We start from the raw sequence: 16,563 nt of genomic DNA, 5'->3' as shown, positions 1-16,563 counted from the left end.
TAAGATTCGACTGAAAGTGACTTTAAATTAATATATGTAAACAAGGAAATCTAAATGTAACATCATTTGATTAAAAACCAGTCTTTTTTATTAAAAATTATTAAATATTCTTTAATATTTAACAAGCTGGATGCAGTGAAAATTTCGGTACAAGAAATTACGTTTGTATTATCCACCCAAGTAATTGGGAAGGTAGCGAACATCGACTTCTCGGAAAAATTTGTGTCGATTTATTTATATATTCAAATAATTTCGTGGACTTCGGATCTCCAAGCATCACTCCTGTTTCTATGATCATCCTGATGGTTTCATCCGTATGTTGTCTGCCATTACAGGAATGCCCATTGCGATAATCTTTGTAAATTTCCTGTGTGAGTTCATTGGTGTAATAAATCTTTTCAGTGATCTGTTCAAAACATTTAGACTGAACGTCACACTAAAGAAATTCTTGTCATTACAGACGGAATTGTTCTGAATTTTCTTTAAATCTTTGTTCCCGAACTCAGTCTTGAATTCTCCAAGACGTTCAACAGAAACACAAACGTTTCAGAATTAGCTTTCATCTAAATCTTAATCTGTTAGTTATCTTTATTTAAAAGCTTTAAATAGCTACAGGCAAATTATTCTACTTCGAAAACTGATTTTGATAGGTCTGCACTCAGGAAAATTCCACTCAATCCAAAGGATAGCTATATTTCGTTGTTTCTTGCCAGACATAAAAAGCAGGACATTTGTCCATCTGTTTCTAATATCGTTACACTTGTATAGCTTTAGAGAATCATTAGAAATGGATAAAGCTAAAGTCCCGATTTAGTATTTAGTTAAATTGCTACTTAGACAGTATTGTTACAGCGCCACATATTGTTGCAAATACACCACATGTAATGCCCATTTATTATTATTATTATTATTATTATTTTATTATTTGAGACCTCCAATGACTCAAGGACTCATCGAGGGAGGCTGTAAATTACCCAACCCAGCTATCATACCTTCCCTTGAATTCATTTACACTAGATGCTCTCACTACCCGTAAAGGCAAATTATTCCACTCGCTCACTCACTGCTCCCTGGGCGAAAAACCTAGCTCGTAACTCTTTCTTGACTGAGAAGAACCTTAACTTCCATGGATGCCCCCATATTCTCTCCCCACCTTCCATATAACGAAACATTTCATCATTTGAATAGGTTATGCTATAACTTATTCAAAAGTTTATAGAGCTCTATCATATCACCTCTCTTTCTCCTGTTAACCAGAGTCTGTAATCCACATACTCGCAATATGTTCTCATAATCTAAATTCCATAGTCCGGATATAATCTTTGTAACTCTTGTTGCACCCTTTCCGCAGCTTCTTTATCCCCTTGAAACCCGGGAGACCAAATCTGCGCACAATAATTCAGGTGTGGTCTTATCAAAGCCTTATAAAGAGGCAAAATGACTTCTTTATCCTTAGATGTCAAGGTTTGCTTCAACGTCACAGTTATCCTCTGAGTTGTATTTGCAACTTTTGCTATATGACCTTTGATCTCGAAATTTTTATCCACCAATACACCAGATGTCTTGCCTCGTCAGTTTCTTGTAACATAATCCCGCTAATGTAATATGCCACAGGAACTCTAATCACGCCAAAGTGCATAACTTTACACTTACTAACATTAAACTGATAGCCATTTTTCGCTTGCCCAAATTTCCAGTCTATTCAAATCATCTTGTAAGTGCTGAATAACAGTAGCATCCCTGATTACCCTGCCTATCTCCGCATCATCAGCAAACAATTGCAAATCTGATGATAGACCCCTCCTTCATGTCATTAATGTATAGATTGAACAATAATGGCCCAAGGACTGAACCCTGAGGTACATCACTGGTCACCTTAAATCTGGCAGATTCACACCCACTATATACCACTTTTTCATATATGTCTCTCAACCATCTCCTGATCCAAGTCAATAGATTATGTTCCAGTCCCATATTCTCCAATTTACACGACAGCCTAGCGTGTGGTATCCTATCAAATGCCTTAGAAAAATCCAACATTGTCATTTTGTATCCATTCCCTTTATCCAACTCGGCATAACATTGTTATAAAATATGAGGAAATTGCTAAAACATGACCTTCCTTTAGTAAACCCATGCTGTTCACTGCAAAGTATAGAGCGCTTGTCAACCCATTTCTGTATACGATTTCTTACCAACTTCTCTAAAATCTTCACTACCATTCCAGAGATACCAATAGGTCGGTTGTTAGACAAATCCGTTTTTGCATCATCCTTGTGCAATTGTGGTGCAAAAATTGCTTCCTTTCCTGTGGTATCAATCCTGAGCTGAGACTCAAGTTATACAAATGTGTTAAAGGCCTAGCCAATTCAGCTGAACATTCCTTTAACGAACGGGCAGATATTTCATCTGCCCCTATTGACAAATTCTTATCCAGGTTATGCAAGAGCTCTACAGCCTCATTTTCATGAACCTCTAACTCTTCATCCAATGTAGCACATGCACCATACACCTGGTTGATATATCTTAGCAAAGTGAGCACTCGTTAACCGAACAATCTCCTTAGCTTCCGACACTCGTATACCACTGCATTCAATGAAGTTATTCTTCCACATTCGTTCTTTCTTTTGCTTGCGGCATAACAACGATAAAATTCTTTTGGATTGCCTTTAGCTTGCATGGCTAATTTCTTTTCATACTCCGTTTTAGCTTTTCTCACAATACTCGTTACTTTTCTGGCCTGAGCATAATATATTTCATAACTCCTCTCACTCTTATTCTCATGATATTCTTTCCACATCTTCTTCTTGTGGATCTCTAGCTTAATAAGGATACATCCATTTCACTCCCAATCTATTTATTCTTCGAACACCAGAGATATATTCAGATACCGCCTCATTCAAGCACTTTTTCAAAGACTACCATGCATTGCTGACCCTTTTTCCATTCAGTAACTGTTACCACGGGATCAAAGATAGTATTCTTCTAAGTTGATCATAATTTCCAGCATTGTAATTCAGCATGTAGCCGGATTTAATCGGAGCTTCAATACAAGTAGATACTTCCCAAGAAAGAACAGCATAATACTGTCACCCATTGGTGGTGAACTAGCAATATTCTTGACAGAGATCCCTTCTGACTCTATGAGAAAATCTAACACTCTTTGACCTCGAGTTCCTTCTTTCACATGCTGCTTGAGAAAGTTATCTCTGAACAATTCAATAAATTCTTGTTCTTTCTGATCATGAGATTTCTCTTCTACCCAATCAATATTTGGAAAATTAAAGTCACCCATAATGATCATTCGTTTGGTATCCATAAGGCTAATTTGGCGATGCATTTCTTCGGCCCCTACAACTGAGCTGCCAGCTCTGTAGCAACAACCCCACTATATATTTTATTCTGTTAACCTCCACTTCACACCAAATAGACTCAAACTCTTCACTACATGAAAAATTGTTACCATCATTGTTTTCTTGTATTTCTACCCTAACTGGACTTAAGTCATCTGATATCATTAGTACCACTCCTCCTCCTCTCCTATCTCTTCTGTTATTCCTAAAAATAGTATATCGATTACACTCGTTCCCACTTACCATATCTGATTTTGATAGCCAGGTTTCACTAATGCCAGCAATCTTAGGCCGTATTGTATTCAATAAAGCAACAAACTCAACCCCTTTGTTTCTAATGCTCCTGGCATTTGTGTATAGACAATAAATTACGACCTAGCCCATTCTTATAATTAGATATGCAATTTGGTGTTCAAACAACACCAAACTTCAGTATAACAGAGAGGACAAGCCCCTCAATAAACTCACAAGTAAAATGCTAAAACAAGCAAGAACATACCAAACTAATGACATCTTCTCCGAAGAATTTACACTAAGTGAACTAAATTCATCAATCGAGAAAACTGCACCTAATAAATCCCCTGGTAATGATCTTATCTTTGGTCATATGGTCAAACACCTTGGCAAAAATGCCAAAGAACAACTTCTGGACATTCTCAATACCTCTTGGCGAACAGGCAAACTTCCAAAAGAATGGAAAAAATCAGTTATTGTACCCATCCTGAAACCTGACAAAAATGCTGCAGAATGTCAAAGTTACAGACCTATCGCATTAACTAGCATACTTTGTAAAATTACGGAAAGAATCATACACTCCAGGCTTATGCACTGGCTGACAAAAAATAAGAAAATCAACTACTACCAAACTGCTTATAGAACTCGTCATTCGACAACAGATCAATTATTCCATTTCTGCTAAACAATAATAGACTCATTTCAGGAAAAACCAACAAAAAAGACAACTGCCATATTCCTTGATATGACTGCTGCTTTCGATCGTGTTTGGATCAAAAAATTAATACAAACAATACATGATATTGGAATTAGAGGAAACGCCTTAATCTGGATTGCTGATTTCATCAGAGGAAGAAAGATCAAAGTCAGAATCAATGCAGCAATATCAAAAGAGCGGAGAACCTGGGCTGGTGTTCCCCAGGGCTCAGTACTCAGTCCCTTACTATTCCTTCTATATGTCAATAATATTCATCCCTACCTTACAGAAGACACAAAAGTAACTTGCTATGCAGATGATATAGCCATCTGGCACACTAGTGCTAAAATCAAAGAATCAGAGGAAATTCTAAACAAATCCGTGAGAGGATTAGAAAAATGGTCAGACGAACTCAAACTCAAAATCAACCCAGACAAAACAAAACTAAGTACATTTAGTACAGACAGGAAAAATAGACATTCCTACAATCCCAAAGTCATGATCAATAACAAGCTAATTGAAAAAGTCACAAATCCAAAATACCTTGGTATTACGCTTGATCAGGAATTACGTTTTGCACAACACATCTCTAACACTTCCAACAGAGCTCTAAAAAAATTAAATATACTGAAAAGGCTTTGTGGAACAAATTGGGGCGCAAAGCCAAAAATCCTCAAAACTACTTACACTACACTAATAAGGCCAATAATGGAATATGCAGCACCTATCTGGTCACCTTCGGCCTCATCGGTAAAGAAAAAACTCGACAAAATACAAGCAAAAGCATCCAAGATTATCATTGGTGCAGTCTCATCCACTAACAACATCAGAGCCCAACAGGAATGTGGGCTTGACCTGCTGGAGGACAGAAGAAAATTTGCCACCATAAAATTCATAAATAATATCAGAAGCTACCAAAGTGATCATATCTCCCTAAAAACTTATGAACATTGGAACCAAATTTGCAGACTTCACAGATCATCAACATTACAATATGATGACACTATCAGGAAAGAAATAGGTCTTGATCAGCTAAATGTCCACATAAACAAAGAACCTCTATTTTCCAGTCCTTTACCTTCAAATACCTCCATAAATCTAAACCTTACCAAACTCTGTACAAAAAAAGAACCAAAAGAAATGCTTAAAGAAAAAGGCCTAAATACCATCAACCTTCTTTCATCCTCCAAACAGGTTACTTGTTATACCGATGGATCATCAGACACCAATATGATTAATGGAGGTGCTGGTGTTCTCCTTCTACTCCCGAAAGGTGAAAAACTTTCAATAAAAGTTGGATCTGGGAGATTCGCTTCCAACTTTACCAGCGAACTCTACGCAATACATAAAGCACTAGAAGCCTACTTAAATCTATCATCATCTTAACAATCTGAAGGAATTATAATTTACAGTGACTCAAGATCAGCTATGGAGGCAATCAAAAATGGCAATACCAAGCTCACACAAGACATCCATAAACTCTTAAATCATCTAAAGTGTTTAGGAAAAAGTTGCATTTTACAATGGATTCCTGCTCATGTAGGCATTGATCACAATGAAGCAGCTGATAAATTAGCAAAAGAGGCTAGAGAACTCAACCAAGAAACTCATATGATAACTCTTGCTGATGCCAATGCACTAGCAAAAGCTAAACTAATTCCATTGAAATCAGTGATACAACATCAAATTCCTGAGATCAATGCTGACAGAAGGACCTCCACCACGATAGCAAGACTACGAACAGGACATTATAGAGGAATGAAGATCAATACAGATGATACGAGAACATATAGAAACTGCAACAACTGCCCCAATACTGAACTGACACCCACTCACATCTTTACCTGTCCAGCAATTACAGCAGCCTTGCAAGAAATAGATCCTAATCCTGAACAACAGCTCTATACAAACAAAATCACAGACATAGCCAAAGCAGTACAAAGAGCACACGGAAACATCTAAGACTCTTCAAAGGACAAGACAACAACAACAGATATGCAATTTATTTGGTCTTGTTACAGAATTTTCTCTTTTCCTTCCCCAGACATACTTAAAAGGTCTGATCCCAAAGCATATATTTCTACTCCTTCGCCACATACATAACCATGTTCAAAGGCATTTATATCTTTATCATGTTTGTTTACCATACTGAACTTTCACACACATTTTTCCCATTCCTTCCTTGATGATCTAGTTTCCCTGACTCTTGGCATTAAGTCTCATACCAAGAAGTAATTTCTCCAGGCTTCTGATGCCAAATGAATTCGTTAGATTATCATCCAACGAATGCTGTTTAAAGTGGATAAAAAACCTGTCTTCGTCATGATAGCTTTTCTTCGAGTTTTTTTTATCTTTATTTTTTTTTTATTTTTAAGTTACTTAAGTATAAAGAGCTAATAAGCTTCATTTCGGCAATGAAAACATTACTTAAAATAAGGGGATATTAAATCCCACATAGTTTTAAAACCGAATAAGAAACTCAAAGATTGGAATCAGAGAGTTTCTTGCCGAATATAGTAAACTATAAAGTATCGGCGAACACTAGCGTTAGCCAATGCAAGTGATCCTAGTACGTAGTACAATACTGGGCAACTCGTTGCAAAGGTGGAGGAAGAAGTTCAGATCGCTATTCTTAGGTATTTTCCATAATGTAAAAACACATTTCCTAGGAAATGTATGCTGTTATTACATTATGGAGGGAGGTCACTACCCAGACCGGTTTCAGCCTTTTTTGAGGCTGAAGTAACTTAATGGTTGCACCTGTTTGGAAAACTCGTTCGCAAAGTACATAAGTTCTTTTCGCTATACACTTTGGTATTAGGTCTAGCTGCTCACTGATGAAGCCTCAAAAAAGGCTGAAACCTGTCTGGGTAGTGACCTCCCTCCATAGTGTAATAACAGCATACATTTCCTAGGAAATGTGTTTTTACATTATGGAAAATACCTAAGAATAGCGATCTGAACTTCTTCCTCCACCTTTGCAACGAGTTGCCCAGTATTGTACTACGTACTAGGATCACTTGCATTAGCTCACGCTAGTGGTCGCCGATACTTTATAGTTTACTATATTCGGCAAGAAACTCTCTGATTCCAATCTTTGAGTTTCTTATTCGGTTTTAAAACTATGTGGGATTTAATATCCTCTTATTTTAAGTAAAGCTTTATTTTTAATTTTTGCACCGAAATGAAATCTCTTTCATGATGCTTCTTTCTCTCTGTTTCTCAACTGCAATCTGTCAAGAAGGTTTGAGATTAGGTTATATTCACCGCAAGAATGGTGACAGTTATTCGAATTCGGCTCTTTTAAAATAATCAGGAAGGCTATTCAAATTCAACATTCTTGGAGTCTCCCAGCTGAGAAACCATTTTTAAATTTTTCGGCGAGTAAACAGATTTGTTTATGAGAATACATCCGATGGGTTGTGTCCTATTTCACAAGCCTTACACTACACAAATCACTGATACTTCAAATGCCATTTGTAATTCCTATTCCTTAGAATGTTGTTTTAAAATGATACATATTTATAAACCTTCCAAATTAACATTATGGCAAAGATATCGTCCACTGTATCTTTTATCTTTGCATTTGGCAGCACACAAATCTGTAGGGATTTCTCCTCCTCTAATGTCACGACATAAGATATTTCTTCGATCGACATCACTCAAATATTGACTCCTCAGCATCAATAAAATTATAGTTTGTCTTTCGCTCAAAAACGTTTTTATATATGAACAGTTCTTAACTTCATACAAATTAATATTTCACGTGGTAGCACTCAACAAGAAAAAAGCCAAAAGGTAGCGCCTAGCGAACTGTACTTGAAGGAAGTTCTTTACGTAAAGGAAGAAAGTTGCAAACTTGTGTGACTTGTAATGCCTCAATGATATCATCTAGATGATTCACGAGTGGATGGTGAATTGTTGAAAAACTTGAAGAATCACTGATATTGCCAAAAAATTCACATAGCGTTCTGTCCAGCCTTCGGACAGCGCTTGTAACCAATGTAATGTATACGAGACGAAAGCTAAGACGTCGCACTGCTCTACTACGTCGTATGAATACAGATCTTTGGTTATGAGAGCTAAACGTAATCGATGCACCACGGCAGGTCAGCTTGAAAATCGACTCCATTCAAGCACAGGTATGCGGATATCTTATTATACTGAATAGAATCACAAAGTTCTTGAAATAATACAACCATGTAAACGAGAAAGATGCAGATAAAGATCCAATGCAAGAGATTATCGGATATTTTTCCATTTTCTACTCTTTGCATGCTAAATTCCTTTTACTGACGTTCTAGCTTTATACTAGCAACACATCATATTTTTGGCTATTAAACGCGTGTGTCCTCTGCCCAATTGGACTCTCCATACACCCTGTTTTCGTCCTCTCCATCAAAGTAGGTCATTTCAACTTCAGTTGTGAATATGAAGACTTTGTCATAACGAGAATTAACTCAAGTGACCAGTTGAGTATAAATAATATTCATTTTGGTCGTACAGTAAAATATTTTAGAGAATGATGCTTAAAAGATTAGTTGTTGGTTCAGATTACTTTGAATTAGATTTTAAATTTATTTAGAGATTATTAGCTTAAGATTTTGAGGATTGTACATAGTTGATAATTTTAATGTAGAATTGGATAAGAGGCTTTTTGTGAGTGGAATTATCAATCATCGGTTCAATAATGTTTCAAATATAGTTCAAATATAGTTTTTGTTGTTATGTCTATGCAGTAATCTTCATTCTTATTTTTTTTTTTTTAATATTACAAAGAGAATGAAGCCTAAATATTGGTAGCAATTTTAAAATGACACAATTTCAGATTGTTATTGCGTCATATAAGATAACAAGATTATTAGGAATGATTGGTTGGTAGTATTGTTAACCAGTTTCTCATTTTTGGGTATATACGGGCAGTGGTGCACCCAGAGAGGGGACCAAGGGGCCCTGGCCTCCCAAGAGAAAAAGTTAAAAAACACTAGAAAATTTTCCAAAATACTTTTCCTAATTAAAATTCATTTTTTTTATTTATGTTGTGCCATATCTTCTATTTCTATGTTACTTATGAATTAGGGGTCACATGAGATGAGACTACCCTATAGCAGCGTTTCTCATCCAACGTCCGCGGACCACAGGTGGTCCGCAGGCAGACTTAAAATAACCAGATAAATCTATATATTTTAATTATCCAAACGAAACTAATTAAAATTGAATAAGTACTTTTTTAATTTGTATTGGCAGAATGATGAGTAATAAAAGAGAGATTAAGTGAACAACAATATGGTTTTATTACTTTCGCCTTCCCTTTGCTGTTTTGTCAGATTTGAAGTGAACATGTGTTGTCCACATGACCACATTTCAACCAATTGCCTGTTGTTTATTGATTTTTATTGTTGAAGGTTTTCCTCCTTCAACCAAGGCTGAATATATCTTCAGAAGTGCTAAGTAATACTTGGACAAAGTGTGTTGTGAGTTAACCCCAGTATTTATATATTTTTAAGAAATCGCACGACTGAAAGATAAAAGCAAGCCGCCAGCTGAGTTGAAATGCTAACTCTCTTCAACCGAATTCCATATGTGAAACTGCCATAACAACACTCACTATATATATATTTCTTAGTTTTAACACGTTTACGAATTTTAACAAGTTCGGTTGAATGTTATTGCAGCTTTGTAGTGAGCGAACTCACACACATCGAATTAATAACAATAGTTTTAGTTAGATACTGTTTACTGGTGCAAGATATGGTTTTGCTTGAGTCTATATAGCATAGTTTCTGTATGAAAGGACATGTCATTCATTAATTAATGTCGTTTTTATCCCAGTTATCTCTGATTGCACTATTCGTTGAGAAATATATTACACAGACTCCTCAAACCTTATTCGCTGACATAATAAAAGTACTTGTTCTTCTTGCCTCTGCAATATAGTGGCTATTGCAGGGCGTGTTGTTTACCGCGGGAGCAAGTTATTATTGCTCTTCTCTGAACATGTTTCAGCTTTTTTTCATTTGCGAGGTGTATGCGAAACTTTTAAATTTCTCTTTTCGAAAAGTGAAATCAGAGGTGCGAGTTATATTCGAGTAAGTACGGTATTTCAATTATGAAAAAGTACATTGGTACCTTCTTTAAACGGAAAAATGGCTCGGATGACAGTGATAATACAAAATGAGTTTGTAATGAAAGTTTATCTGCAGTTTCTGAAGAGAAAGAGGTCTGTACCGAATCCACAGAATTCCCATCAGTTGCTATGCGATAAATCAATACGCTGAACGAAAGGAAAGATTTGCTGACTTGCTGGAGACTCGACCAGTGGATCACATTCAAAGGTAAATACCATTGGTTATTTTCTAGGAACATTTTTCTGTTTTTTTACTTTTCTCCCTTTACGGTAATTATGCCTACATTATTGTGTTGTTATTCAACAATTGCTTAGTTTTGAATGTGTATATAAAGTCAATATCAACAGTAGCCTGATTACGAAGAGACGGGATTGTTTGGAACTTCCCCAGATAGTATTCAATAGGTGAATACAATTGTGAATACACCTCAAAACTCTGAAACTGAATTTGGAAACATATTTTTCGTATAACTTTTATAAGAAATTTCGGTGGGTTCACGATCTATTTCAGGCTTGAGAACAACCTTTCGTTATCGAAAAAAAGAACAGCTAATTGAGCTTTCAAGTGACAGCGGGATTAAAATGCATTTCCGTGATCGCGGTTTGGCTCGATTCTTCTGGATCTCACCTTCAGTGAGAAGTGAATTTCCCGAATTATCTGAAGCATCGAAAATCTTCATGCAGTTTTCTACGACCTATCATTGTGAGAAAGGATTTTCATCGCTCCTTCAAATAAAAACAAAATACAGAATTAGTCTTAGTGTGTGTGTGCCGATCTTCGACTTAAGTTAACCAATATTGAGCCAGATATCCAGCAACTCTGCAAGGCCGTGAAGCTCAACCATCTCATTAAAAGTAAATAGTAACATAATTATATCATATTATTTATTTGTTTAATAAAAATGAAAACTTTGTTCAATGATGATACACCTTTAATCGTTTACTTCCAAGTTAATTATGTTTCCATGTATATTCAAAACATGCTTTTAGGTTTATTATGTTATAAATGGCACAGTTTTTCCCAAATGTTGGTAATCCCCACATGTTTTTAAAAACATTACATAACTTAGTGGTTCAAAGAATTGTTTTAGGCATTTTACGTGTCCCTGGGCTTAGAAAGGGTGAGAAACGCTGTCCTATAGCTGTCGGAGCTGGGCCAGAGAGGATCACGGGTATCACGTATTGGCGAATCATTGCAGATCCTCAGTCATAGATCATGTGATACGCTCGTGTTCTGTGCTATTTTGCATTGAATTTGTTGAAAAGCATGTCTTGAACTTGAAGCTTCTTTCCATCTCTGAAGAGTAACCTTACCGTACGTAAATTCTTCAATAACATTTTAAAGTTAAATTTGCAAAAGATTTTATTTTATTTTTTGGGGGATTTTGTGCTTCAGATTATGGCTGAAAAACTTACCAGAGTATTTTATTGAACTATTTCAAAAAAAAAAACAAAAAAGATTATTCAAATGTAAGTAGCAATGTTGGTGCTATTAATATTGTCAATACCGATTTGGATTCGGTTTCCCCAGTCGTAGATCAGACAAAAACATCGAATTATCCAGAAGAAAGTACTTCCTTAGTTAATAATAACTCTCACGCCATCGCATTGTTGAAAGAACAAACATTTAATTCTGAGGATAATTTAGATATTGTAAAAAAGTTGTGCAAACCAGAACCAAATTTTAATTTTCCTGCAATATGTGCTGCAATTCACAACCGAAGTTTTAATACACATGGTTTGAAAAATTTACATGGCTTGTGTACTCTCAAGTCGAAAATAGTGCGTACTGTAAATATTGTGTGTTTTTGGCACCTGCTAATGTTGGAAAATCTAAATCTGAAGTACCTGGGCAGTTAGTTATGCAAGGTTATAATAATTGGAAGAAAGCCATTGAGAAATTTAATAATTACCAAAAAAGAAATATCATATAACAGCTGTTATGACTTACGAAAGGCTAAATAATATTCGAGATGGAAAATGTATTCCAATCAATCGACTAATTGATGTAGATAGTGCATCACAAGCTGCAGCTAATCGGAAACGATTAGAGCCGATTATAAAAACAGTAATTTTACGTGTGCGGCAAAATATGCCCTTGAGGGGACATCGTGATTATGGAGAATTTTCATTTGAACAAGAGCTAATCGCCAATGACAGCAATTTTCGAAGAACGAGAATTCTCGTTCTTAACAGCTTTGTTAAGAACGAGAATCGATGCGGGAGATGAAAACTTGGCTGAACATTTTAAACATTCTGCCAAAAAACGCTACCTACAATAGCGGGAACATACAAAACTAATTTATAAATGCATGTAATGAAATAAATTTCAACCGCTTGGTCGAAAAAATTAAATCGGCGAAATGTTTTTCAATTCTTGTCGATGAAACGTGACATTTCTACCACTGAACATCTTTCCTTGGTTGCCAGGTATATAGACGAAGAAAATGACAACAAAGTTTGTGAACAATTTTTACAATTTGTTCCTGTAACAAGAACTGCAGGAAAAAACTTATCCGACAAAATATTAGAAAGCGTAAATAATTATGGCATCGATTTGTCATATTTACGTAGGCTAGGTTACGACGGTGCAGCATCAATGAGCGGAAAGTTTAGTGGTGTCCAATGTCACATATCAGCTATACAGTATATCCACAAGCTTTATATGTTCATTGTGCATCACATAGTTTGAATTTGGCAATTGGAAATGTTGCATCTGTGACTGAAATAAGAAATTGCATTGGAATAATTCAAAAGGTACACAAGTTCTTCAATACCCCTAAGAGAGAGGACGTCCTTGTTGACAACATTGATAAATATACACCGGATACTAAGAGACAGAAACTACGCCAAGTTTGCCCGACTAGGTGGTTGGAAAGCCATGAACGCGTGAATAGGCTTATGTGTTCGTCGCATATGTTGAATTGGATTTAAACGGTATTCATGCGAACACAGATTGATAAGAAAATAACTATTTATTAACTTAAAAGCTAATATTTCGCTGGAATTTTATCCAGCATCTTCAGAGCACACAAACAAAGTTTGTTACAAATGCGAGACAACCACAATTCGGTGTAACAGTAAGTAATTGCAGCGTGAAACTCAAGACTAAAGTTCTACTACGGCGCCATCTAAGTTATAAAATTAAAAAAAAAAAAAAACATTAGTCCAAAGTTTTGAAAAAAATATAGTAGTCCAAGTAGTAGTCCTTGAAACTTTTGAAATATAGTAGTCCAAAGTTTGAAAAAAAAAAAAATTAAAATAAATAAATATTAATTTGGTCTTAGGATTAACAAACTTTGTCTTGTGTGCTCTGAAGATGCTGGATAATAATACCAGAGAAATATTAGCTTTTAAGTTAATAAATAGTTTTTTCTTATCAATCTGTGTTCGCATCAATACCGTTTAGGAACGCCATGATCATCATGACCATGGTGAAATTATATGATGCAGTGATTCATAGTCTCGAAACAATCATTTCTTGGGAAGACAGAGACTCGTCCTCTAACGCAAAACTTTTGAATAATTCATTGTGTGAATTTAGTTTAATAATATCTTTATTTAACTTACAAAAAATATTTGCCTACACCTTACCATTGTCTAAAATGATGCAAAAATCTGATAGTGACCTCTTAATTGCACTAAATTTTGTTGATGTTGTGGCTCAATTAAATACCATCCGTGAAACACCAGATTCTTCATTTAAAGATATTTACGATTAAGAATGTATAAAAGCGAATAATTTTAATATTGACGTTAAAAAGCTAAGGACTACATCAAAGCAAACATCAAGGTCCAATGTTCCAGCCGATTCTGTAGAAGAGTATTTCAGGAGAATTATTTTCATTCCATTTATTGATCAAATATTGACTCAACTTCAGGATCGTTTCACCGGGCACCGCAACATTTTGAAAAAGTTTTTTCTCTTCTACCAAATGGAAAAGATGCTCCAACAGCAAGTGCAATGGAAGATTTTCGTCAATTGTGTGAATTTTAAGCCGGTGATTTGCCTTATATAAATCCAGCAAGTTTGAACGCCGAATTCAAGTTGTGGTATAAAAAATTTGAAAAACCGTTTGCAATAGCTCCATGCAAAAATGCCGTTGAAGCAATTTCAAAGTGTGACAAAATGATATATCCTAACATCTATAACTTATTAAAAATATTTGCAACACTTCCGGTAACAACATGCGTCAGTGAAAGGTTGTTTTCGAACTTACGCCTTTTAAAAACCTATTTTCTCTTATTGTTCTTAAACATAGTATTGCCTCTCTTGTTCCTTTATTCTTTCTGAATCCAAATTGGTCTTCATCCAATAGACAATCTATTATTGAATAAATTCTATTTTGAATAATTTTTAGCGGAATTTTGCTAAGATGTGGGATTAAAGCTACTGTTCTAAATTGGCTGCATTATTCTTTTCTGGTATTGGCATTATGGTTGATTTCATAAACTCCTTTGGTATTTCTCCTCTATCATAGATTTGGCTATTAATTGATAGAGTAAGGTTTTTAAGGTTTCAGTTCTATAGAAATATTGTCTACACCTGGACTTTTTCCCTTACCCATTTCGGACAGTGCTTTATCAAATTCTTCTCGCATTATTGGGGGTCCTAGATTATCTTCATTTTAATTTTCTATGCTGATATCAACATCAAGTTCTTCACCATTATAGAGATTTTCAAGATAATTCTTCCATTCCATTAATATATCTTCAGATTTTATTAGTACTTTTCCATTTTCATCTTTGATGGCATTGTTTTCGCTGTTCCTATTAAATTTGAAAGTCACTTTGTTAATTTCTTTATAGGATTTCTCTGTTTTCTTTTTTTAAAAATTCATCTATGTTATTACACCGTTCTTCCAGGTATTCTTTTATGGCTTGTCTACATTTTCTTGTAATTTGATTTTAAGATATTTGTATTTGCCACATCTTCTTTAACATCATTTTTATATTTTCTCCTTTCATCTATAAGGTCAAGTATTTCATCTGTTATCCAATGTTTTCTTTTTTCTTTTTCTATATTTTTCAATAATTGATTTGATGAATTTGTAATTAACTCTTTAATCATATTCCATTCGTTTTCAATATTCTTCTGAATATTTATGTTTTCTGGAATGTTATGATCAGTTGCCTCTTGGTATCCTCTCTTTACTTCTTTCCGCTTTAATTTTTCAAGGTTCCATCTTATTGGTTTGTATCTTTAGATGTGTTTCCTATGTTTCAGTTCTCTTTTCATGAAGACAAGGTTATGGTCACTACTAATGTCGGCACCTGGTTAGCTTTTGCAGTTTTTTATTTGGTTTCTGTATCTTTTATTAGCTACAATATGTATTAGTTACAACGTTGGCATAAGAGAGAGAGAGAGAGAGAGAGAGGGTACTGACCTTTTGTCCGGAATCCCGCGACCTTGGACTGATTCCTACTGAGCTCAGTCGTGGAACGGCTGCTGGTAGTGATATACTAGGAGTTTTACTGGCTATTGCTTCGGGCGAATCCGGGGAAACGTAAGCTGTCACAATTCCCTGGTACTCGAGGGCATACAGCTGTTAGCAATAACCAAGGGAACAAAGGGGCTTTTAAAAATTTAAAATAACTTTGCCTGGCTTCGCAAAATTAAAAACCTAATTTTATATCGCGATAGGTCAAGTGCTTACGGTTAAGCAGATATAAAACTTGAAGTTCATTGGAGTATTAGACCGCACAATATTCAACTTTAGGCAGGAGCGACTTTGGACAGTCCGCTCCCTTCCGCGTCGCGACTACACACAGGCAATTACTAAACACTCCGATAAGGTTAAAGTGACAGTAATTACCTCGGTTTCAAAGACAAAGAGAGAGCATAGGAAAAGACACGATCAGTCGAACTGTACAACTGAACGACATATTATCGAAATCACTTGACCTTGCGTATGTCGGGATCTGAAAAATTGCAGCCTAGGGCACGTGTATCTGAAAGATATATTTATTATTAGTATGTGCTAAAATGTGATAAAACTTTATAAAAACACTGCAAATATAATATATGATGGTTTATTTATTTTCATTTACAATCTAGAAATTATTGAACAAAGAAACAAAGAAAAAAACAACCCCTCAACCAATACTATACTAACATCGGAGTTCCCGGTATCTCTGATACGACTGACTAT

The sequence above is a fragment of the Typopeltis vanoorti genome, chromosome 19 (genome assembly GCF_054136105.1).
Source record: "Typopeltis vanoorti isolate ZY-2024b chromosome 19, IOZ_Tvanoo_1.0, whole genome shotgun sequence".
NCBI classification, from domain to species: Eukaryota; Metazoa; Arthropoda; class Arachnida; order Uropygi; family Thelyphonidae; genus Typopeltis; species Typopeltis vanoorti.
This window is presented reverse-complemented; position numbering follows the sequence as displayed.